Source organism: Sciurus vulgaris (genome assembly GCF_902686455.1).
Source record: "Sciurus vulgaris genome assembly, chromosome: 6".
Lineage (NCBI taxonomy): Eukaryota > Metazoa > Chordata > Mammalia > Rodentia > Sciuridae > Sciurus > Sciurus vulgaris.
Window position 1 is genome coordinate 93,752,154 of NC_136466.1, and position 26,274 is coordinate 93,778,427.

Here is a 26,274-nt window from a genome sequence, read left to right on the forward strand (position 1 = left end):
TGCGTGAAGTCTAGGCTACAGGAGACATGGATTGGTCTATGAGTCTTCAGAGGGAAGAAGAATAAAGGGTACTTTAATTTGATATTGGCGGTCTAAATTCTGGCCTAAGAAGCTTGACTGGCTGATGGGATGGAACTGGAATAGATCTGAGTTGTGTTGAAAGCATTGACCCTGTGATCTCCTACTATGGGTTTTGTGTCACCTCCCTATGCCCAGAGGGTTTAAAAAATGGACTAATGCATTCTGTGCCTCCCCCATCTCATGGTTGAGGCACTAAGTGAGGAGTGAGGCACAGTCCAGATCAGTCCACAGGGTACATGGGTGAGAGAGCTGGTTAGCAGCTCTGACACACTTACACTCCCGGTTCCAGTCAGGATAGCAAAGCTATTTTGAGGGGGAAGTCTTTTCTGGAGAGGGTAAGTGTGCCCCAATAGTTGCTATTAGGCAAGGAGAGTGAAAACTCAGTCCACAGACTCCCCTAAACAAGTGTGGCTGATTTGGGTCATTAATGAGAATTAAAACACAGCATGTTTGTGTCAAACACACTTCCTCACAACTGGGAGGTTCTAAAATTGAAACCCCAGAAAGAAATATCTCCATTTACAAAACCTCAACAAAAAGAAAACCTGATTTCTTTATGACTTACTGCATTAACTGCTCAATGAAAACTGATTATAGTATCTTCCCACATTTTGCGGTCTTTTAGAGTTCTATCTAATTTTACATATTTTGTCAATAGGAGCCTCTTGATACCACTTTTCTTCTTTCTTATCTCCATTCCCATCCTTTCAGATGTGTTGAAGATGAGATATACTCCAAGTTGAGGGTTTATCATCAAGAGAAAACTACTCACAAAAGACTCTCACATTAAAGAGGAAATCTATTTGAAGAGATGATCAAACATAGAATCTCATAAAACATAAGGAAATGAGCCAGCACAATGCCTTCAAAAATTTATAACCCCACAAAAACTGAATCCACAGGCAATGATGTGGATAAAATCACAAATAATTCAAGAAATTGATAGTTAAAGTGTTTAATGAATTAAAAGAAAATCCAAGGAATGAACTAAGGAAGAAAATATAGATGCGAAGAACCATTACAATAAAGAGAGAGAGAGACTGTGAAATCAAAGAGAAATTTTGTAAATGTAACTCAATAGATCAAATAAAATATCCAGTTGAAAGTCTTGCCAATAAATTAGATAAAGTAAAAGAAAGATTCTGTGGCTGAACTTGAATAGTCTGAAGTTATTAAAAATAAGAATCTATGATGAGAATATTCAACAATTCTTTGACAACATTAAGAGTACAAAGTTAAAAGTCATTTGCATTGAGGAAGAAACAGAAATAAAGGCTAACAGCATTCATAACCTTTTCATTAAATAATGGCAGAAATATTTCCAAACCTTGGAAATGAGATGGGTATACAGATACAGGAAGCATTTAGAACCCCAAATGAATAGATAAAACAAACACACCAAAAAAACTTTCTTTACCACACATTACAATTAAAATGCCAAATAGACAGCTGAAAGAAAAAAACTGCAAACTAAGACTGTTATATACAACAAAGTTAATCTTCAGAATTGGAGAATAAATAGAAGTCTTCCAAGATAATCATAAACTAAAAGAATTCATCACTACTAAGCCAGCATTACAGAAAATACATAACAAAATCCTACAAAAAGAAGTTAAAAAAGAAGAGTTTGGGAAAGAATGAATCTCTTCAGAAGAGTACTTAAGCAAATGAGAATCAGGATTAAATTAAATACTAGAAGTAAGTAAGATGGCAGGAAATAATAGTACATCTCTGTTAATCATACTGAATAAAATGTTCTCAACTCCCAATGAAAACACATAGGACAGTAGATTGGATTAAAAATGAAATACAAATATTTGTTGCCTATAAGAAACATACCTCTCAAAGACATCCACAGGCTAAAAATGAAAGGATGGAAAATTATATTCCATGCACAATGAGTCTGAAAACAAGAGTAGTTACTCTCATTTCCAAAAAAAATAAAAAGCAGATTTCAAGTGAAAATTAATCAAAGGAGATAAAGAAGTTCATGGGAAAGGGAACAATCCAACAAGAAGACATAATGATAATAAATATTTATGTCCCAAATATTATTATACCTAATTGTGTAAAACAAACACTACTCAACATAAACATTCAGACAGATCCCAATACCATAATACTGGGTACCATAATACTGAGTCATTTCAACAGCCCTCTCTCACAAATAGGTAGGTCATCCAGATGAAAAATTAGTAAAGATATTTAAGACCTAAAAGTACTATAAAACAAATTACCTTTATGGACATCTTCAGAATATTTCATATAGCAAAAGCTGAATATACTCTCTTCTTAGCTGTTCATGGAACTTTAAAATAGACCATTACGTAAGCCACAAAGGAAGTCTTAATAAATACAAAAAATGACACAGTTCCTTGGATTGTATCAGATCATAATGTAATAAAATTAGAAATCAATAATAAAAAATCTATGGGAACAATATAAACATGTGACAGTAAAATAATCCATGTTTGAATGATGAATGGATCAAAGGAAAAATAAAAAGAGTATTATAATTAAATAAGAATAGAGGTACAACATACCAGAATCTCTAGGACACTATGAAGGCAATTCTAAGAGGACAGTTGATACTTTTGAATGCATTCTTCATCTCCCACTAAAGCCACAGGGATCCTTTCAGATCCTCGTTATGAATGCGTCATAGAGTTCTCACAGGAAAAGCTCACAAAGGTTAGATGACAGTCCCCAGAAGTTTCTAGCTTTCTTGCCAATTTGCTTTTGCTCTCCAATCATGTGTCAAAATTATCATTTAATTATTTTTACTGGACTATGATTTCACTGACTTCTGCTCCACATTAGCTCTGTCAGACACTGTATCTAAGTCTGTATGTGTCAGGTTTTAGGTTGGCCAGTTTGCTTTGTGACCTCAGTTGTTGGATGAGTCTATGATAAAAGAGATTTTCAATCTCTTGTAATTTTTCTTGTCATTTAGGTAGGAGTGGTGACTTTAAAGATCTTTATGTTGTTAGAGATGAAGCTGAAAGTTTCTTCTCTGCTTTTTCTCCCTTACATCTATCATGATCTGGCATAATGTTTTAATTATTTATTTACTCAATTATTTAGTTACTCCCTTTTCCAGAAAGTCAGCTGTAAGTTTCATCCAGGCTGGACTTTAATCTTTTAAAGAGATTATTGATGTGTCATTAAAATCTAGAACAGTATCTCTCTTAACAATATTACTCAATAGAGTTTGCTGATTTTAGTTCATGTTCATTATTTTGAAAATATGTATTAAAACATCAAGCTTGACTAGGTACTGTGTTCAATCCTCAGCACCACATAAAAATAATGAAAATTTTTGTTGGAAAGAAAATGAGGAGATAATATAAATAATAGATATGTTTAACCTGATTTAAATATTTAAACCTGATTTAAATATTTAACTTGATTTAAATAAATAGATATGTTTAACCTGATTTAAATATTTCACAATATATACATGTATCAAAACATTACATGGTAAATTTTCGTTTTCATGTGTCAATTAAAATTAATATAAAAGTTTAAAAAATAAATAAATAAAATAAATGCATTGTTTCCATCTACAACTAAAAATAAAATATTAAAAAACATCAAGCTTGTCAAAGACCTTGCTTTACTTTGAGTTTCTTTCTCCCTTTGGATGATATTTTATTAACATATTCAAATTGTACAAAATTGTGTGAATTGTTTTTCTGAAGTACAATGTATATAACTAAGACAGGCTTAAGGTAACTATGTTGTCACCTACTTAAAAATAATTAATTTATGTTTGTGAACCAATGGCTTGGGTATTGAATCCTGGCCTCTAGTGCAGAACTAATTGCACTTCATTCAAAAATTATCAGAAAACAGTGATAATAAATGTTTCAATGGTATTTGTGGTACTGGGTACTGAACACAGGTCCTGAGGATGGTAGGCAACCACTCCACCAGAGTATGCTCCAGATTTCCTCAATCTCCTTTTGATACCTTTTTCATATCCCCTTCATATTTCTTTCTTTTTTTTCTACAAAATTCTACTTATTGGCAGCAATCCAATGAATGCCTGATGATTTATAGGAAGAAAATTATTTGGATGGTGGATGTTTAGTGAATTTAAACATTGCTAGAATAATTGATTTCAAGGATAAGAAATAATTCTCATCCCATATACCAATTCTAGTAGATTAATATTAGTTACTTAGAAAACTTTGCTGCACAGTTCATTGAAACCAGATTTTAGGCTCAGTTGAAAAATATTTTGTCACCAGTAAGGTTTGTTTTTCTACTTGGTAAGAAAGTTTTCATACTCTTATGCTGAACATACTATCTCTGGCCACTAGTTCAAAAACATGTTAATTTTTAAATAGGTGACAACATGGTTTTCTTAAGTCTATCTTAGTTGTACACATTATAATTTAGAAAACAGCTCTCACAATTCTGTATGTACAATTTGAATATGTTAATATAATTTAATCATATTACTAATATTTAATAATATATAATAATATATATTTATTTACAAAATAATTTTACTCAAGCTTAATTATTTCTAATGAGTGAAAACTTTAATTTCCAGTAACAAATGATATTTCTAATAGTTAATATTAGATCAACTACTTATATTTAACTTATATTTGCCATCAGAATACATGTTTAATTTTCCATTTTACTCATATTTCCATTAGCCTTACAATATTACATTTGCCAGTGTCAAATATAATCAATTCAGTTGGATAGATTTGATTTCTGGGAATACAGATTCAGGTTAAGTGGTTGGAATTTAACGTCTTTGTTTAAGATGGTAAGAACTTTCAACAACTGGCTGTTTGAAGTTATGACCCTCATCCCTTATAAAAGCCTACCTGATATTTCTTATAACTGAAAACAGCAAGGTGGACTTTTTGTATCTTGTGCAGTCCAAGTGTTGAGAAGAACCATTTTAAACAGGGCACTTTTTTGTATTGATGCAACATTATCAGTAAAATCATTGAGACAAAGAATGTCTAAAATCTCAATTTCAAGTCAAAAAAGCATTAGAGGAATTTTTTATGTTTTAATTGAAGAATTAAATAAGATACCTACTTTTACTCTTTGTAAAAGCCTCTACACAATACAATCTGGTTTCTTGTCATTGAGACATTTATTATTATATTTGGAGTTTTTGAATTAAATAAAATTACTTCAAAATATTGGTAACACTGGCAAAAATGAAAAACCCTAAAATCTTAAAACAGTTAAATTATGGGGAAATAAGCTGATATCATCTGAAAACAGTGTATGATTGATTTGTGAAGGATAGAGTTAAAGCACAGTGAAGTACAACAGGATGTATGGAATGTAAAACATAGATGTATTTGGATTGAATCCAGTTCTGCTTTAGAGTCTTTCGTTTTGTATCAGGGATTGAACTCGGGGGCGCATAACCATTGAGCAACATCCCCAGCCCACTTTTTATGTTTTATTTTGAGACAGGGACTTTCTAAGTTGCTTAGGACCTTGCTAAGTTGTTGAGGCTACCTTCAAACTGGCTATCCTCCTGCCTTAGCCTCCTGAATCATAGAATCCATTATTTTTATTCCATAGAATAGTTCAGTGTAATTACTTGCCTTACTACCTTCATGACCTCCTATAGAATGCCTTTTTTTGTTTCCTTGGGTTGGCAGTAAGACTTGAGAGTAAGCATGAAGTAAAATTAATTCTTGTTATATGTTCTAAGATGTTTTAATACAGTTGAATATGTTAAAGCTTAAGACAAAAATTAGAAAAAAAAATTCAATTTTAGAAGTTGCTAAACTAGAACTAATCAAAGTTGTCTAGGGACAAGCAAGAACTTCCTCCCTTTCTTTCTTGATCGGCTTCACTTTGGTGCCATGCAGGTGCTAATTTTATTCTATCCAGTTTTTAATTATTAATTGTATGTATCAAAACAAAAATTTCTTCCTCGACCTGGATGTCATGTAAAAAATGTCATATTGAAAGAAACTAAAGTATGAACTTTAAAATCTGTAATTAATTAACCGTATATTGACTGGCTAATACTACATATATTATTGAAAAAAGCTTGATAGGGCCTCAAGTAATAATATGACGATTTTATCTCAGTTGCCAATGTTTTATCACATGTTAAGGATGCAAAGTTTCACTCTGTTAAGATGGTCAGACTGATCTGAAAATATCACTAACCTCCTCTTTAGTTTATTAGATGTGCGATAACTAGAACAGAGTTAAATATGCAGTTCTATTTACTGCATGGAATTCATCATAATGTTTGAAGTAATAGAGCTTAAGCATTCTAAACTATTTCTTATGCTATACAATGAAGAACCAAAAGGAATCACATCATTAAATGATTAATCCCCAAAATCATCATTAACAAGGTCATTCATTATAATGTTTATTTAATAGCAGTTTATGGAATAGGCTTTACATAAGAAGCAGTATCAAGAAAGATGAGGCAAAATTTGTTGTACATGAGGATTTGTACAAAGCACTTTTCATAGGCTATAGCATTTAATCTTCAAATGAACCTTTTGAGACAAGCATATCATTCCATTTCGAAGTGTGAAACTCTGAGGCTCAGAGAGCTTAAGTGACTTACCCCTAGGGAAACATGATTAGTAAATGGATAGACAGATGGTTCAACTCAAGCATACTATACCCTCCTTTCTGCTATCAGTTACAATATGGTACATTTCTAGAAACTGCACTGGAGGCAGAGGTAGTTGAGGTATTTGAAACATAGTTCCTCCACTATAAATACTGTTTTGCTTGCCCTGATTTTTCCTTTTGTTGCTGCTGTTTAGATAAAATGTGGTAGACAGAATAGTGACTCCCCAAAGGTGCTCTGTCCTGTTTTCCAGAGTTGTGACAGCATTCCCTTACACAGCAAAAGGAACTTAGCGAGTGTGAGTAAGGATTTTGAGATGGGAAGATTATCTTGAATTATCTCTGGAGTCCTGTGGAATCAGAAGTGTCCTTATAAGTGAAAGAGGGAGGAAGAAGTATCAGAGTAGCTAGATGTGAAAAGGATGCATCCCACCCTTGTTGGCTTTGGAGATGACAGAGGACCATAAGTGAAAGAATTCAAGCAGCCTCAGAAGCTGGAAAAAGTAGGGAAACAGACCCTCCCCTAGAGCTTCCAAAGGAGCACAATCCTGGAAACCATTTGACTTTAATTCTGTGAAAGCCATTTCTGATTTCTGCCTTCCAAAACTGTGAGAAAATAGATTTAGTGTTTTAAGCCACTACTTTTCCAGTAATTAGTTACCAAGGCAATAGGAAACTAATCTATAGACCAAAAGCAAAATCTTACAAGTAATCTTTCCTTCATTCTTTTCTTCATTCCTACTTCCTTTCTTTCTTCTTCTTACATTTTATAAAATATCTGGAACGTTTGAAAAACACATTGTTCATTGAATTTTATTTATAACCAACCAAACTCCAGTAGATAATCAAAGTACCAAACACTACATGCTATCCCGATCCCACCTAATTATTTCATTTAAGGGACTAAATGGATATACATTTTATCTTCCATGGTGATTCTAATTAAATAATAGCATCATCTTGGGATACAAGTTTGGAGAAAGTTTCTAAGGTCATGTGATGCTATGTGGGAAGAAGCACTATAGTCAGCTCTAGTGTAAATACTTGTCATGAGCCTGGGAGAAGAAAAACAATGCTGTGTCCAGAAAGAGAGAGAGAGAGAGAGAGAGAGAGAGAGAGAGAGAGAGAGAGAGAGAGAGAGAGAGAGAGAGAGAGAGATTTTGAGACTAGAAGTTTCACTTTAGAGAGATGAAGGGGAATCAATTCATTGGGAACCTCCAGAGATCATAAACAAGTTTGAGGGTATTAGGCAAATCATGAGGAAATAGGCATCCAAAGGAAAAAAAAAAATTCTGCCTCCTTTCAGATAACTTTCTTGGAGATCAGCTTGGAATGACATTTCCTGGGCCTCATGACTTGCTCAAGAATGTGCATGTCAGAGTGAATTAGAATAACAGCCTTTCATAGCCTTCCAGGCTTCCAAGAGAGTATAATCCACACACAGTAAGAATTCCTTTGGCTGGGGGAGATTTGTAGACTGTTCAAAACCATGAGTTGTTTTGCTAATTATTATAGTTGATAAAAATAATATCATGAACTTTTAGTAGCTAGAGAAGTACCTCAAATTTTAAAGACACATGGCCAAGGAAAAACTGAAAGTTAAATGGCATGATTATGAACATTTAATTTGTGTAAAAGGCCTTAATTAAATGTAAGATTAATGATTTCCTTCCCTTATTCGATAACAAATTACTCGAGAAAAACGTTTGTGGGAATGATTTGTCAGATGTTTCATTTTATCTTACAGCAATGCCTCAAAACTAACTAGAGGAAGGTCAAAATACTAACCTTTGCTTGTAGTTCTCAATGCTTCCTATTTGAAGAAATGTAAAGCTCACAGCTTCAGGGAATATCATGTCTTAGTATGCATTTTAAGCAATAGACTTTTATCCTCAAATATTAACTATTTCATTTTCATTTTATTTATATATAATTTATGTATATACTTGAATCATTTTTATTAACTGTTTTTACTAAGATTGCAAAAGACTATTATCTAGCTATAGAAAGAAGAAAATATCTTCTTGATGTATTAACAATATTAATTGGACATAGTTATAATTAAACAACTTGATGATAGACATGTTTACAATAAGATTTTCTTACATTAGTATTTGTATAAACTTCCTATGGCCAATTCAGCTTTTAAATCATGTGCTAATTTAATACTAGATTTATGCCATATTTGAAATACCCACAGTATCAAATGTTAGACATAAAATAAGGCACCTATTTTATGCAATTAAATATCCAAATTAGTAATCTAGTCATGCTGGGTTTATGACACACAACTTTTTACCAATCAAATGGAACTGTGGTCAGATTTAAAACAAAACAAAACAAAACAAAACAAAACATTTTGTTACTGTCAAAAAATACAAGAGATTTTTAATATTTAATAACTATTTGACTCTATTTAAATGTGTATGGGTAAGACTAAGTAGGATATAACACACAGGACAGTGGAAAGAGAACAATGTCTTAGAATTGATATACAGTGAATAGTTCCGTATGAAAAATTAAGATTCTTCTGAACCTACCTTAAATAAAGCATCCGGTGTTTGATAGAGATGGATCACTTGCTCTCATAAATCTGGCATTTAAACTGAACTAGTTATGAATATTCGTGACAGAAAGATTTAGCTGTATGGCTCATCCCCCCACCAGTGACTAAATAATTAGTCTTTCAGTTAATCTTCATTACCATTGTCATCTTCCACCTTGTCCTTTGAAAACAAGATTGAAATAGAAGGATATCTAGAAATTCATACTGAGAAATATGAGGGCTGTAAGCCATTCATATGACAAAGGTGCTTGGAAGAGACAGCAAAAGTTATTTCATCTAATCTATTGATATACCAATGTTAAATTGATTAAAATTTCAAAGGAGATCTCACTGCATAGTAATGCTGATGGATAGTCCATAGACAGCAAGGGTGAGATGAAATGCAGGCTAGGAGGAAGCACTAAATTGTCTTTCATGTTCCCTGTGTCTCCATATAGCTCGTGCTCCCTGTCTCACAGCACATTAGTTATTACTTCAATCTTATAGTGCATATTTGCAAATAAGAAGAAGTTTATGTGATAGGAACTAAGGTCATAGATATACTTTTTGGATCTCCTCATGGTTTTTGTAAGGAATTAAGTTCTTCATCCCTGGGGGCAACTTCATTTAGGCAATAGAAGTCCATTACTTTAAAAAAAAATTCTGATTCTAATACTATTTATTTAGCACCTTCTAGTCACTAGGCAATTTGATCACATGTTGTCTAATTCTTACTACAATCGTGTCCTATAAGCATTAATTTCCTTTTGCAGACGGAACTTTGAGGTCAAACAGGTGAAGTAATTTGTTCAAAGTAATTCCAAGTTTGTGATGGATAAGGAGCTTGAAATCAATTTGTAAGACTTCAAGCAAAAATTGTCAGATGGTCTCATGTGCTTGGAGCATATCTTTTATATTTTCACTTTTTTGATGAATCAAGGAGGATTAAAGGATACCAAGAAAAAAGTTAAGCTGTATGGAGAAAAGTAAAAGTAAAGTGAGCAAAGCCACAACTGACTACAAGAGGATTGTTTCTTAAAGTTAGATGTTTTTACCTGAAATTATACTACCAAGAGAAATTTTATTCACTTAAAAAAGGAGGGGAAGGGGTATGGTGGTAGGAAAGAGAGTACAATGAAACAGACATTATTACCTCATGTACATATATGACTACATGACCAATGTGATACTAAAATCACATATACAATGTGTATAATCAGAAAAATGAGAAATTATACATCATTTATGTATGATCTATCAAAATGTATACATGCATTCTACTGTCATGTACAACAAATTAGAACAAATAAAAACATTTTTAAAAAGTCTCTGCAATGTTCATCTGTCTAGGAAACACAAGTTTTTGTATAGGCAAGTTGTGCTGACTTTAAATCTTGTGACATCTTATTGAAGTATGGTAAGATACAATAGATCGTTTCATCCATTTTTTCACACAGAGACAGCTCTTCTTAGGGGATCCTCTGAGCTTTTTACCTGATTTTCAATGTTTGTTTGTAAAGATACATAAACAAAGGCTTCTTCGGCACTCAACAAATTCCCAGTGAAACTGAGAGAATTCACCTTCCTATAAATCACGGATTTTTAAAAACTTGTTTTCACAAATTCCACATAACCTGAGTCACTTATTTTTGATACTTCTTTCAGGGTATCATATCTAAATCAAGGAAGAACATCTTGTATTGTCTCCAAGTGATAAATTTATTTGTGAAAGAAAGAGTTGTTCTTTTGTTTTTCATTTAGAAATAAATAAATGCATTTTTCTTTCTTGACATGAATTAATTAGTGCTTTCCTGTCTCAGACATCTACAACATGGAAAGAATGTAAATTCACAACTATAAAGATGATTACATTGAAAACAGAATGGCTGGAAGAAAGTAGTCCAGCAAGAAATTTATAAACTTATAAGTCCCACATAAACTAATGAAATACGCCATGGATTAAAAGGAAAAGAGCGTACTCTATTCCGTATTTTCTAGTTATGCTGTGCTGTCTTCTATGTGATATCCCACAAGAGTGAACAGTTGAAAATGAAATGATTAGTTACTTGAACACATAAAATCATGACATTCTGGATGTCTCCTCTGGAAGAAACTACTGCCTTTGTTTTTAAGTGCCTCTTCCTTATCTAGTAGTAAGATTTCTTCTAATCAGGTTAGAACATTAGTTAAAGTCATTATGATTAAAAGTGGAAGTCAGCATTGGCACAAGTTCTACTGATGAATGTGTCTGAAACTAAACAGCAATACAACATCATCACAGGCCAGGACTTTGTTTGCTTTTACAAAAGTTTTGTACCCCTTCTCAATCTCAAAAGATGAAAGACCCAGGTGAAAGTAGGAGTTTCTATCATATCGGCAGTATATTCTGAAATAGGCTGTATCAAGCAGCTTATCTGTAAATTATGTGTTTCTTGAGAATTTTGGGTTTTGAACTGGAGTTACTATGTTTAACAGACCCTTCTGTGATGATGGAAATGTTTTTGTGTGTGCAATGTTCCCTACAGTAGTCTCTAGCAACATGTGGCTATTGAGCATTTGAAATGTGGCTAGTGGGACTGAGAAGCTAAATTTTTAATTTTACTTAATTTTAATTAATTTGAATATAAAATAACCTCATGCAGCTAATAACTACTACATTGGACATCCCAGCACTAGAGTACCTCTTTCATTAGTTAAAAAAAAAAAAAAATGTTTTGTTCAGAGAAGCATTCAGCATTTATTAAAATAAGTTTAATTCACACTATGGCTTACTGTAGATCACCAGAAGAGAACATAATTAGGAGAAATTAGTTCATGTCAGGGAAAGAAGATATGGGGATACTCCATCATTCTCATTCTCCCTTCTCAGGGAAGACACTATTTGAGGTCCCACTGACTTCAGAACTGGCTCTGAATTCATTCTGGAGAATTTATTATCTTTCCTGAAATCATATTCACAAGGTTGTATTTGAATATTATGCTGTGAAGTTTTCTTTGAATATGTTAAGAAAACTCAAAATAAAATGTTCGTTTATATTTGCCAGGTGAATTTTGAGGGCATAGTGTATGACATAAGATTCTGAAGAATGAACCTTAACTTGACCTGAAAAATTTAAATGATCCCTCCTTTCTAAAGAGGGCACATGACTATAGGCCATGGTCTGAATATATCCTCTAAAATCCATGTGTTGAAGCTTAATCCCTAATTCAATAGTGTTTGAAGGTGAAACCCTCTGTAAGGTGCTTAGATCCTACGGGTTTTGTCCCTATAAAATGGATCAATACAATTGAAAAAAAAATTAACTTAAATCTAAAGAGATTTATTTGTTTCTCAAAGTGGTTTGTTCTATTTCTTTCAAAAATTGAAAACGTTTTCTAAGTTTATTTTTCCTTTGCTTTTTAAAAATAGCAATCATCCTGGACAGCAATGAGTATGAGCTTGTGACCCATAAAAATTAACCTGCATTTATGAAAAATGAAACAGTGACAATCAGTATTTTACTACTTTGTAAACTAAAGTTGTATTTCTATGAATTATTTCCCAAGTTCAAAATTTAACACTGAATTTTTGCACCTATATTATCTGTTTCCACACATTTTCAACAAAGCATCTATAATTTTTCTTTAAATGCATTTTAAAATATAAGTAAGAATTGGCACTAAATCTTTATTAGTTGAAATGATTTTATGAAGAGTAGTCAAAATTATAGAGACACAGAACTGAAAATGATTGCCAGGAGTTACAGATGGTGAAGATGGTGTGGCTATAAAGGACTTTGTAACGATAAAATGATTCTGTATCTTGATTGTGGAGGTGGTTTTAAGAATATGTACATGTAGTAAAATATCATAGAATTGTATACAGAATCAAAACAAAAAAATGAATGAATTCACTGGACATGGTGGCATGTACCTGTAATCCCAGTGACATAGGAACCTGAAGCAGAAGGATCACTAGTTGGAGGCCAGCTTCAGCAACCTAGGGACACAGTAAGTGAATAAGAAGGACCCTGTCTCAAAAAAAAAAAAAAAAAAAAAAAAAAAGAAATAGAAAGGGATGGGGATGTAGCTCAGAGATAACTGGGTTCAATGTCTCAAAACAAAAACAAATGCATTCAAAAATTGGTGAAAAATGAACAAGATCTATATTCTAGTTAATTGTACTGTGCCAATCATTTTCTGGGTTTGATAATGTACTAATGGAAGATGTCAACAGTGGGAAAAGATGAGAAATGAGTGCCCAGGATATCTTTGTAGCATCTTTGTAACTTCTTGTGAGTCTAAATTATTTTTTAAATGTTTTAAATAATAATATTTACTAAACTAATGAAACAGATTTTACTGATTTCATTTTCAGTACATAGACACCTAATGAAAAATAAAAAGAAAAAAAAATCTGTGTGCTAAAAAATAAAGATATGAATGTCATGTTTAAGTACTTTTTGGAGTTGATTTCTTACATTTTTATTTGAATATGATATTATAACAGCATAGAGGCTTATATTCCATGTTTCACTATTATCTTGTTACAGAAAATAGAATTTCCTATTTGTTAATATATTGATATAGATGAGTGTGGGATTTCTTCATATGTAATACTACTGTTACTGGAGAAACTATAAGAATATTCAGACTCCATGCATGTTCTCAAAAGGTTGCCTTCACTATTTCCACATCTTTTTAGCATATACATTTACAGATAATAAATCCTCTCAAAATTCAATAGTACCTTTTCAATGTTCTTATGACAATAAATAGATAACATTTATTGGATATTTTTTAATAGAAACTGTGCTTAAAGTTGTATAATTGGTCTCAGTTAATATCCAGCCTTACCCAGTGAAGTCAATTACTATGGTGTCAGTTTTACAGATGAGAAAACTGAGTGATAAAATAGTCAAAAAAAAAAAAAAAAAAAAAAACACCTACAGGTCACATAGTCCAATGAAAGAGTCAGACTTTCTAGATAAATGGCAATACCAGAACTATTTAAGTATTTCTGATCTCCCAAACAAACCCTGCCTCTGAAGCAAATATTTAATCATTCTTCCCTAGCCAACTCTAACATTTATGTCCAGTTATAAGTGAAATTGAATGGATATAACTAAGTTTCTGAGTTCTTAAGAATAAAAGGAATCTATTATCACATATTTGAAATTATGCCTAGAAACATACCATGGAAAATGTGGAGTATATCTCTTCTTGGTTTACTTTATAGATGTACTATTAAATATATCTGGGCACCATGGTACATGCCTGTAATCCCAGCAGCTTGGAGGCTGAAGCAGGAAGATTGTGAGTTCAACACCAGCCTCAGCAACTTAGTGAGGGCCTACACAACCCAGTGAGTTCCTGTCCCTAAATAAAATATTTTTTTAAAGGCCTGGGATGTGGCGATGTGGCTCAGTGTTTAACACCCCTGGGTTCAAATAAATAGAAAAATTAAAAAAGCCTCATCTTTTTAGGTTAGCCCATAAATCTTATAACTTTTCAAAGTTTTCTAGATATAGAACTAAATTCAACTCATTAGGTTGTTTCCAGTCATCAATGAACATAATGTATTCACTCCCTCCATATCACTTAGATTTCTGGAATGAAGTTGCTAAATTAGGGATATTTCTTATGTCATGGTTGATAATTCTGTTTTCACAGTCAGAGCCCAGTAGGACTTGTATGATTGTCCTAATTTATAAGAACTGCCTTATTTATCTGAACTTTAAGAGATTTTGGTGATATTCAGTTCAGTGTAGCATGATCAAGGCAGGTTTCAACATAAAAATGAAACAAACACTTCCCTGAACTTCAAGTATGCAGTTTCTCAAAATTAAAAATGATGTTGATGGCGATGACAGTAAATAATAATAAATATACAAAGAATCAATTTACTATTGGTGAGAAATTTATTGATTCACTGAATGGATTCTGTGGGAATTAGATTTTGGGGGTTGATTTGAAAGCACAGAAGAGAACATGTTGCAACTAAGTCTTTCTATATTTTTTATGATTGTTTAACATTAACTCATAATTTTGAAAGTTAAATTTTTATAAATTTAGCTCTTGAAGTTCTCTGAGAGCAAAAACTATTTGATTGCATTCCTACAGTAAATTTTTAGGATATAGGAATGTGATACATTAACATTTGGAGATAAGAAATGAAAGTGATTTTTAAAAAAACACTGTAATACAAACTATTCAAACACAACTGAACATTGTATTATATTCAAATTGCCACTGATGTTAGGAAAAATTGTTTTGTTTTTAGTGTTATGTTTCTACAGATTACATAGTACATTATATCTTCCATAAATTTAAAAGCATAAACACTATAAATATGTTTATGTGCATAGTCATAAATACATATTCACATATACATATATATACTTAATATACATCTGGATTCAAAATTCTTATTAAAATACTCAAATTTTAAGAAAATACAATGACTGAAAATTAAAGTAGCCTGGTTAAAAACAATGATATTTGCATCAATCCAAATTCAAAAGGCACATTGGCTTTGAGGTATTTTTAAGAAGAATTTTAGCGAATTTACAAATGTCTTAGATGTTTAACATTCTACATAAAATCAGTAAAATGTTTTGGACACAAGCAGGAAGAAATGTAGAAAATAATTACCATGTAAAACATATTCACAGGATCTAAATTTGTAAATAAACTTGCTATTTCATCATTTTATAGTAAGCTCAATTAAAGTAATTAAAAATAGTGGCAATCCCAATTTTCCACCCTATCCCAAGATTTTTAAGAGGGATATTTTCATATGAAATGCATATAGAAGCTGAACTTGTAATCCCAGCTATTCTGGAGGCTGAGTCAGGAGGATTCCAAGTTTCAAATCATTCTGCACAACTTAGTGAGAAACAATCTCAAAATCAAAAAAAAAAAAAAAAAAAAAAAAGGAAAGTGCTAGGGATGTGGGCCAGTAGGAAAGTCCCCCAGGAATCAATCCTTAGTACAGAAATAAAAAAAATGCATACAGAAAAAAAACCAAAAAGTACTTGTAATTTGAACATCAAGAGATAATTGCTATTAATGTGTTAGTCTATATATAATGACCTTCAGACTGGAAACAATTTAAATGTCCACTAACTGATGAATAGATTGAGAAAATGTGGTATAGCTACATAATGGAATACTATTCACCAACTAAAAGGAGCAAACACTAACACATTGAAAGTCATGGATGAACTTCAAAAACATGCTAGCTGAAACAAGTCAGAATAAGGGACCACATATTGCATGATTCTATTTATATGAAATATCCAGAAAAGACCAATTATAGAAATAGAAAATAGATTGGTAGCTTTCAGAGACTGAGAATAAGAAGTAAAATTAACTAAATAATCACAAGATAATTTATTGAAGATATGAAAATGTTCTAAAGTGCTTTATTGTGAAGTTTCCACCACTTTTGGTAAAGTTAAGAGGAAACCAGTGGATTTTATACTTGGGTGAATTTTATGACAAAAAATAATCCCCAAATATGTACAAAATTCTGTTGTACAGATTTTTCTATTTTTTTCATTTTTTATATTCTCATCATTATTGCTGATTTTCAGAATTTAAATTTCCTAAATTCTGAGTTAGAAAATAAAAAATACATATACATGCAAATATACTTACCTGTATTTATTTTTTTCTGTTAGCAGACTACTCTCAGAAGTATTTTACCAATGTAACTCCCATTTGTATACAATGGTCATATCCATTTACCCTTAGCCTTAAAAGAAATGGACATTATCAATCTCATTAACCCAAACATGTTTTTTCTACTATTTCTTTCTTTCTTGTATTTTAATTTTAATTTTTCCCAATTAGTTATACATGATACTAGAATGCATTTAAACAAAATTATATTAGTGCAAATTTAATTTGTATTACACACTGAAAAGTGTATCTCATCATATTTTAGGTATATTTGTGAATTGCCTATTTATCTTTCTCATTTTTTAGTTGAGTTGTTTTGGTTTAATGTATTTGCTTCTAAATGTATTTAATTTTTAATAAGCCTTTCACATAGATTGCAAGTACATTTTATGATTTTTTTATTTCAAATGTTATGTTTATTCACCAGGTATGATGGTGCAAGCCTGTGATACCAGCAACTAGAAGGGCTGAGACAGGAGGATTGCAAGTTCAAGGCTAGTTTGAGCAAGTTAGAGAAACTCTGGCTCAAAATAAAACTAAAAATTATTGGGAATGTAGCTTAGCAGTAGAGTACCCCTAGGTTAGCTCCACAGTACCACAAAAAAGTAAAATTATGTTTGTCATATATAATCTTTACATGCTGCAAATCTATCAAATTCCTTATTGTATTTTCTTTTCAATAATTTTGCTCAGGAAATTCTTCCTTCCCCCAAATTACAAATCATTTACCTTAGTACTTCTTTGGTTCTAACTTTGATTTTAAATATTTAATTTATCTGTAATTTAGTTAGGGATTTACATTATTGTAAAAAAATTACATTTAAAAAAACTTTATGACTTCTCAGTCTCTACAACAGTAATCGAATAACTAGTTTCTTTCCCTAATCTAGTTTGATGTCAGCAATATTACTCTTGGGGTATCATAGATGGGTTTTAAATTTTGAAAAAATAGGTATATCTATTATAAATCTCTAGCATGGTATTTTCATTTCTAACATATAATTTTACAGTTGCTGGTTATCAGATATCACCAAAGTTGATTTAAAATCACAATATTTTTTCTACTTGAGAGACAAAACAGAAACCTAGTTCCTTTAGATGTATATTTGACACTTTACAGTGAGGCAACTGATAGAGGTAGAAAGCCTTTTTTTGTTTTGTTTTTGTTCCATCTCATAAAATTCTGATCTGGAGTAAGTTCTCTTGACCACTCCTTCCTAGATAGGCTATTTTAAATTAAATGAAAATATAGAAATCCCTATAAATTATAGTCAACATAATAAAACTATAAATATAAAAGATTATAATCCCAGTGCTTAAATATAGCAGTTAGAGCTTGCACATGTTACTAAGCTTTAAAATCCATAGAATAGGTATGAATATTTGAAGGTAAATTAAAAAGAAAATTTTAAAGAAAACTTCTTTCTAGCCCAGGATAGAAAGGATCCTTGGCTAGAAATAATAAACATTGGTATCTATAAAATGTTTTCTAGTTGGAGTTGGTAGGCACTGTTCTAAGCAATTTATAAATGTTGACTCCTTTGATCTTCATAATAACTCTATTACGAGTCCACTGAAGAACCAAGAGCTTAAGTAACTGACCCAAGGACTCACACGTATAAAAAAGAGAGCCAAGATTAACTCCAGGCATCCTGCTCCCAAGTCCTAGTTCATATCCACCCACCGTGGTGACTCCCTTCTGCAGCTTCAATGATTCCCAACTCTGCTTCTGCAATGGTCCTGTGCTCTCAGACTGTCACCTACTATATAGATTTAAGTTTTAATGTTGGATGCTATTAAGTCAAAACACAATGTAAAATAAGAATTTTTGCCAGCATTTCAAATCAATTTCCTATTCATTTTAATCCTGTTCTTAATGAAAGTCCACAGTAATGCCTTTAGACTCAATAATTACATATACTTTAACTCCATTTGGTCATCATTTATTCAAATAAAAATGTATGATGAGCACTTATTACAAGCTAGTCTTTGTAAGTATTGGGAGCAATGTTTATATGTCATACTGATGCACGGGATAGCAAAGGTCCTTGGTCTCATGGAACTTCCTTGGAGTTTGGAATAAGGACTTTGCAGAAAATAAGTCACATTTTAAGATACATAGAGTTCCGAGATGTTGCTGATGAAATTAGTGCAAAGGAAACATAATTTTCTATACTTAATACCATGAAAATCAATTTCACTGAAGAAATATTTCATGAAATTCTTTTCAGAATTAAAACCACATCATGTTACAAGGCAGATATTACTTTAACATGTGAAAAAATATTTTAATGCTGTTATTTCTCAAATCATCATCGATGAAAGTTGCATTGTTCTAGAAAAGTGATCGTCAACAATAAAACTCAGGTTAAGCACTGGATGATATCAAGTATATAATTTATTTTATTTTAAATGTCCTGAGTTTAAAAGCTAATACTTGAGAACTTATGTTTTGAGCCTTACTATAAACAAACTCTAGAAATAACCAAATAAAAACCTTCAGTTTCCTTTCCTTAGAGGAAACTCACAACAGAATATCATCAATAGCTAAGTAAGCATTTGTCAAACACAAGAGAATGAAAAATTAGACTCAACTAATTTTGAAAACTAGCCAGGAAAACCATCAGAAGTCCATAAAATAAGATAAACAAATAGACTTTATAATGCTAGCACATTCATTTAGACCTGGTCTTAGGTTTTATTTTGCACTGTTTTACAGTTGTTCTTGGACTAGATTTTGCCTCAAAGTCAAGGTGATCACAAATGAAAAGAGAGAAGGAAAAAAAAAAAAAGGGGGGGAAGAAAGGAAAAAAAGAAGAAGGAAGGAAAACTAGAAGCCACCAAACTTCAAGATATATGTGATCTTTGGAATATCAGTACATTTTAAAGAGTTATCCCAGTAGTGAATCTGTCCTTTAAGCTCTTGATGGACTTCCTCATTGTAATTTATTTATAATGCATGTACCTATATAAATGCAGATGCCCTAGCAGTAATTTCTTAGCATCAGAGCCTCATGAACAAGGTTAAGATATGAATTTCTGAATTTTAATATAAAGTATGTTTCACCAGCTTCAAACTCTCCCTAACTCTCAACATCAGTCATTATCTGAGCTGGATTAGCTGTGTTGACTGTTTGCAAAATTCCCAGTTCCTATATCTACCCCTTTAACATTCTCTGACTCCCAAATCTGAGATAGTTATCATCTTAATTTAACATCTCAGCAGTTTACATTTCACCAGTATCAGCTTGTCTGCATTTCAGACTAGAATGCAGATTCCCTTAGAGTATAAACAGTGTCTTAAGTATTTATCATTACACCAACATGTGACAGTAGGGCATATGCAGAATGGGTGTTCAGTACATATTTCATAAGGTAAAAGCAATGAATTCATGTTTTACCAATCAGATATGTTATTAGAAACTAAAATTCCTGAAAAATGAACTCAATCTGATAAGATAAATTAGAGGTTCCAAAATGACAAGAAATGCATCAGAAATGTTAGAATTGACTATATTTTGTTAATTTTTACAAAAGCCTTAAATTCACATAATGCATGTAATTTGTGAATTAAAGTGCTTTTATCTTTAAAATAAGATTGGTCTTCTACCTTTAAAATAAGAAGAAGACCAATCAATATCTTACCGGAAAACTTAGGATGGTTGTGGACAGTAACAGTTATCACTCCCCCCAATTATGCACACACAGCAGAAACTTGGCCCTCGTGATTTCCAACATTTCAACTCTGCTAAAAGTTTTAGGAAGAAGCTTTTCAGAGATGGAGCATGTAGAAACTTTCTTCCTTGTCTTTTAATCAAAGAGAGGATTCATCTCCAAAAGCTGTCCATCTGGTTCCTTTCATGAGCTCTAAATTTACATGATAAAAAGGCAGAAATATAATTAATATATTTTTTCAATAAGAGACAGTTTAAGGCATGTCCTTCAGCAATGAATTGTGAACACTTTGACACATCTAATTTTGAAATTTATATCTCCATCCTCAGAGAAGATGAAGGAGAAGTCAGGGCCTGTAGCCTTTTGCTATTGAGAAGATGTTTTTAGTGATCTATAGCTGTAAACCATGGGAGGATAGTTTCAATTTTGCTCTTGAACATGTATCAAGCCCTATTGCCAACACATAGTCTTTCCTGTCACACATTTCACTGATTCTAAATCAGAGAATGAGCTATGTCTTCTGGCAGCATTACTGCATTTGAATCTCTTCTCTTTCAAATCCAATCTGCACTTGCTAAACCTGGTGATCTGCATTTCAAAATAAAAAAGGCAGTGACTGTCATAATTTTATACTGTTAATATTCCCATAGACTAACTGGAATAGGACCTACTACAGTAGAGGAAAAAGAAGTTGTGGGAGAGGCCTGTAATGTATTTTCAAAAGTGGAATATTTGGGAGGGGACCAAGAGGGCATTGTCAGTCTTTGAAGGTTACTCACATTGATTTCACTGCAGAGGTACAGTCACAGCACCCCCAGCATGCGAGAGACACAAAACTAAGGATGTATACAGTTGCTGAGTAATATACTGGAAACCTGGGACCTCTGAGTCATAAACACTACATCCACTAATAGTTGCTGCACGACAAACCACTTAATTTCTGTCAGCATTTTCTATAAAATATTAGACTTGGGTTGAATGCACCTAATGAAGTTTTTGTGATTAGTGCCTGAACTGGCACTTGGGAGGATATTACTGAAAGGAAGCTTATACTTTAGGGCTTTATTCTGGCTCCTTTTCCATTGCTAATGGATATCTAGACATTGAAAATTAGTTTTCTTTACTATGCAACTTTTCAGCGGTTTGCCCAATGTGGACACTCAGGGGTCTGGGAATTTCAGGCAAGTGAATTAATGTACAATTCTGTTGGAAGTTTTTATATACACATAAAGGTACACAATTAACCAGATTCTTCTTCACTTGGTAATATGGACTAGTAAAAAAGGTTTTTACACAAGCATTGTTTTTATTTTTATAGAAGGAAGGGAAATGTCATTTATGCTTACATAACTATATCAAATGTATATGGCAAGTTATTTCTTCATATAACTTAGAGGGATATATGTAGACATCCTAGACTTCTATGCTCAGAGAAAATTATCTGATATAGAAGGAAAAATTAATTTTGAAAAATGTTGCTTTCCATCTAGGAAATACCCACTGTCAGAGAAACTTGAACCCTGTTACTCATTGGCCAAAGTTAAGGAAAACAATATATGAGCAAAGAAGACATTGTAAAGACAAACTATTGTCAACTATTAGTAAGATCATCTTGAAAAAGATTCAGGGTACTTTTTATTTTATTTTTTCTAATAAGTGTTACTTTAATCTGTTTGACAAAACAGAAGCAGATTAACCTGTGCATGGATATCAGTCCCCTTTTCAGTATCTGATCAGATTTATTGGTTTTGAAATGTCAAACTCAATTTTTCACATAATTTCTCCAAAAATATATTCCTTGGTCTCTATGCCATACCTGCTAAATTTGAATCTTTAAGGTGGGAACTGAAAATCTACATATTTTAAAAAATTATATTTTTAATCGTAGATGGACACAATACCTTTATTTCATTTATTTTTATGTGGTGGTGAGGATAGAACCCAGTGTCTCACGTTTGCTAGGCAAATCTCTACCACTGAGCTACAATCCCAGCCCCAAAGTCTGTATATTTTAATGAAAATCCCAGTGGTATTCTCAAACTTGTTTGGGAAACATTTCCATATTATGACCTGAAATTGAGGACTTTTTCTGATACATATTAACAGAGTTCCACATATTTGATAAATCATATTTACTTTTATGTGTATCTTTTGCATTGAAGGCAATGGTAGGGGCTAAGACTTTGAAGGTAGGTAAGTGACAGTACATTGAAGACTAACAGTTTAGGTCACAGATTTTGAATAATCTAAATTATTTGTGCAATTTCTGAGAATAATTTGGACATTCCTTGGACTCACTATGTAATTTTTAGCAGATGTTCCAAGTAACTTGCATTTCTTTGGTTAACCAAATTACATGAAAAATGTTAAATTGGGTCAGTGATCTGTCATCATATTTTAATAGCTCTTAGTGCATTTATGGAATACTTTTATAATCCCATGTTAATTACTAACTGCCCTATTCTTGGAAGAAAATAAGTAAAAAATGAGAACCAGGAACCTCCTAGAGCTTTTGGTACTTAGAGTTACTTTGGGGTTTCATGTTGTCTGCCCTTATGATGGCAAATATGTTTATTCACATACTCTTATAAAGTAAACAGACCCTCCCCCTCAAAAAAGTTACTAGGTATGATTTACTCTTCTGTTAAGCTATTTCCAAAACTAAAGTTCATAATATAAAAATTTCCCATGTTGATTATAGTTCTTCCAAAAATTTCTGCAACGTCACTCAATATGTCATGGAATTATTTACTCATTAAGCCACCAATTGAGTAATTCAATGAATAATTGCAAATCTACTATGGGTTAAGTGCTCTGGGAAACAACTCAGTCTCAGTTGTTAGCTCCCTGAAGATCATGGTCAGGATGAAGTTACTGTGGAAGGTGAGGTTTATTCCAGACTTGTGAAAGCAATCAAGAAAAAATGGTGCTTTTACAAACCTACTCCCTGGATCATGGACACAGCTGCAGTTTTAGGAGGGAGCAAAGTCTTGAGGCTGACCTACCTTTGTTCCCAGTGAAGACATACTCTATAGACTGTACATTCCTGTGTATCACATATTCTGTGGAAGTCCCAGACTTCCAGGTCATTTGTTATCAGACTTGGCAGACAATGCTCATCTGGACTCCTGCTTCCATTCCACAGTGTTGTAATCCATAGTGACCTCGATTCTATGGTGCTGCATGCTCTTCAGACTGACTTCATGGGTATGTGACTTGCCTTACCCACAGTGGTTCAATGCTGTACTGCCAGTGCACTGAAATTCTTAATAAGTTTTAACAAGAAGTCTTACATTTTCATTTTGCACTGGACCAACTCTGCTCATTTTGTAATGGTCCTAATTACCACTTTGTCACTGCAGCATTAAATCCTTGAGATTTGAAGTTTCTTCCCTTTTTTATTTTTAATTCACCTCTTAAAACAGCTAGTTCATTTTCTTAAGATCTTAGCAAAAGTTTCACCTTCTCAGAGTACTTTTTCTCCACCATCATTTCGAGGGAAATCTTGCTGCTGATCATTTCCATCCATGTTGATGCTTATTACCACGGAAGCATCTCTGATAATGTTGACCTATTTCATTTATTTGTTTACTCATTTCCCAGGAAAGGAAGGTCTTTACAGTCTTCTTCAGTGTTTTATCTTTATGACTTAGAAGTTTTAGTTGACGTTCAAAAAAAAAAAAAAAAAAAAGAATAAATGAAATACAGTGAATCTGAAGCATAAGAAACATGAGACTGATAGAAGACAAATCTGTCAAAACAAAGAAAGACCAATGACTTATGGATGTTTGTCTTTATTCTCTCAAAGGCAAAACATAGTTGATATGGAGTGATGGTTTTCAATATTAAAAATTTTGAAATTTCACTATTGTTTAAAAATTAGTTTCCTAATAAAAGTATACTTCTCATTATAAACCATCAGATAAACTGATATTGTACTTAAAGGAAAAAATAAGAATAATTGATAATTTTACCTTTGGGGACTTTATAATGTTTCAATAATCTTTTTAAATGTGCGATAATATTGTCTTTTGAATGCAAGAGAAACATAAACCAATTATCCTCAGTTTGACGCTACTTAAAAAAATAGCTGCCATTTTTGCTAGTATTTCCTACATTTTCTCCCAAAAGAATATAAAAAGGAAAGAGAATATCTAAATGAAAGGCTCAAGGGTCATTATGTATGCGACCAAATTTTCAGGTCATTCAACACATGACAGTGATTAGAGTCCAAAATTATACTATTTTCCTTGTGAACATCTTTTCCTTTTTTTCTGGGCATGTATTCTTCTTCCTTAAAAAATTATATATTCAGTTAAAATGATCACATAATCAAGCAAGTAGGTGTATAGAAATGTCAAATAAGTATGATAATATTTTCCACCTACCTTCCTTCACAAGGTGCTGTGAAAATTGATATGAAAATGTCTTTGAAGTGTTTTGAACTCCTTGGAAGAAAGATACGATATAAATACAGGGTTGTATTTTTGGTAGTACGATTCCAGTGGCCCCTAGGATAAGTGCTACAGCTTTAATGTTAGAAGAGATAAAGTCACCTTTTTGTCCTAACACTTCACTATAGATGGAAGCCCAAAGAGATAATTAATTTTGGTGTCCTTAGCTATAATATCTTTTGTTTTATAAGGAGAAGCAGACACTGATCCAGTGGACATTTCACTCTAATTTCAAAGTTTAAACATTAAAGGGTGCTTTCTTCAGTGCTCTTTGATAACACAGGGTATTAGTAGGCTAGGGATGTTTTAACAGAATGCCACAGACTAGGTAGCTTAAATGCAGAAACTTAATGTCTCACCATTCTTGAGACTGAAAGTCTGAGATCAATGTGTTGGCCAACTTGGTTTCTCTGACACCTCTGCCTTGGTGTATTCCTTTCTGAAGTACTGGGGGTTAGAATTTCAACACTGGAATTTGTGGGGAACACAATTCAGTCCCTAACACTCCAGTGACTTAGAGTTGGGCTTAGTAGGAATGGCTAATCCATCATTCCATATACCCACACTTACAGCATTTTAATGCTTCCCATCACTCTGAGAATAAAACACAACCCCTTTCCACAACCTATGTGACCCTGTTCTGGTTTTGATCATATGACTTTCTCCCTAATATTCATCTTTTTTCCAGACACACTGATCTCCTCTCTAGTTCTCAAACAGGCTCAGCCCTTACATTTGCCTTTGGCTGATAGATTCTTTTTTAAGCTTGTTAAATCATTTTCTCTGGGATCTTAGCTTAATGTTATCTTCAAAAAGCGATTATCTTTACCCACATTATTTAAATGAGTCCTAGTGATATTCTTCACCTTATTCTGTTTATTTCTTGAATAATATATGAGGAAAAAAGGAACATCCCCTGAAGTTTGATCTTTGACATGATATTTTAGCGTAGTCCTCCTTGTTATTACCAACTGATCCAACTCTTAAAAGCAAAGTTACATTGTTCTCATGTTGGTCTTAAAATCTCACAGAACATTTGCATCATCCAGGTCATTGAGGAACTCTCAAAACATCAACCATATTCTCTTTCACGAAATAGTGATTACTACTTTTCTTTCATTTTGGCCAGTATAATTTTAACCTTTCCCTAAATCCCCCATTTTATAGATAATATTTACTGACATATTCAACTCATACAGTTGGTCTTTGCTTTATGACAACATTTCATCTATAATAAACATTTGCTCCCTTACAATCTCCTCA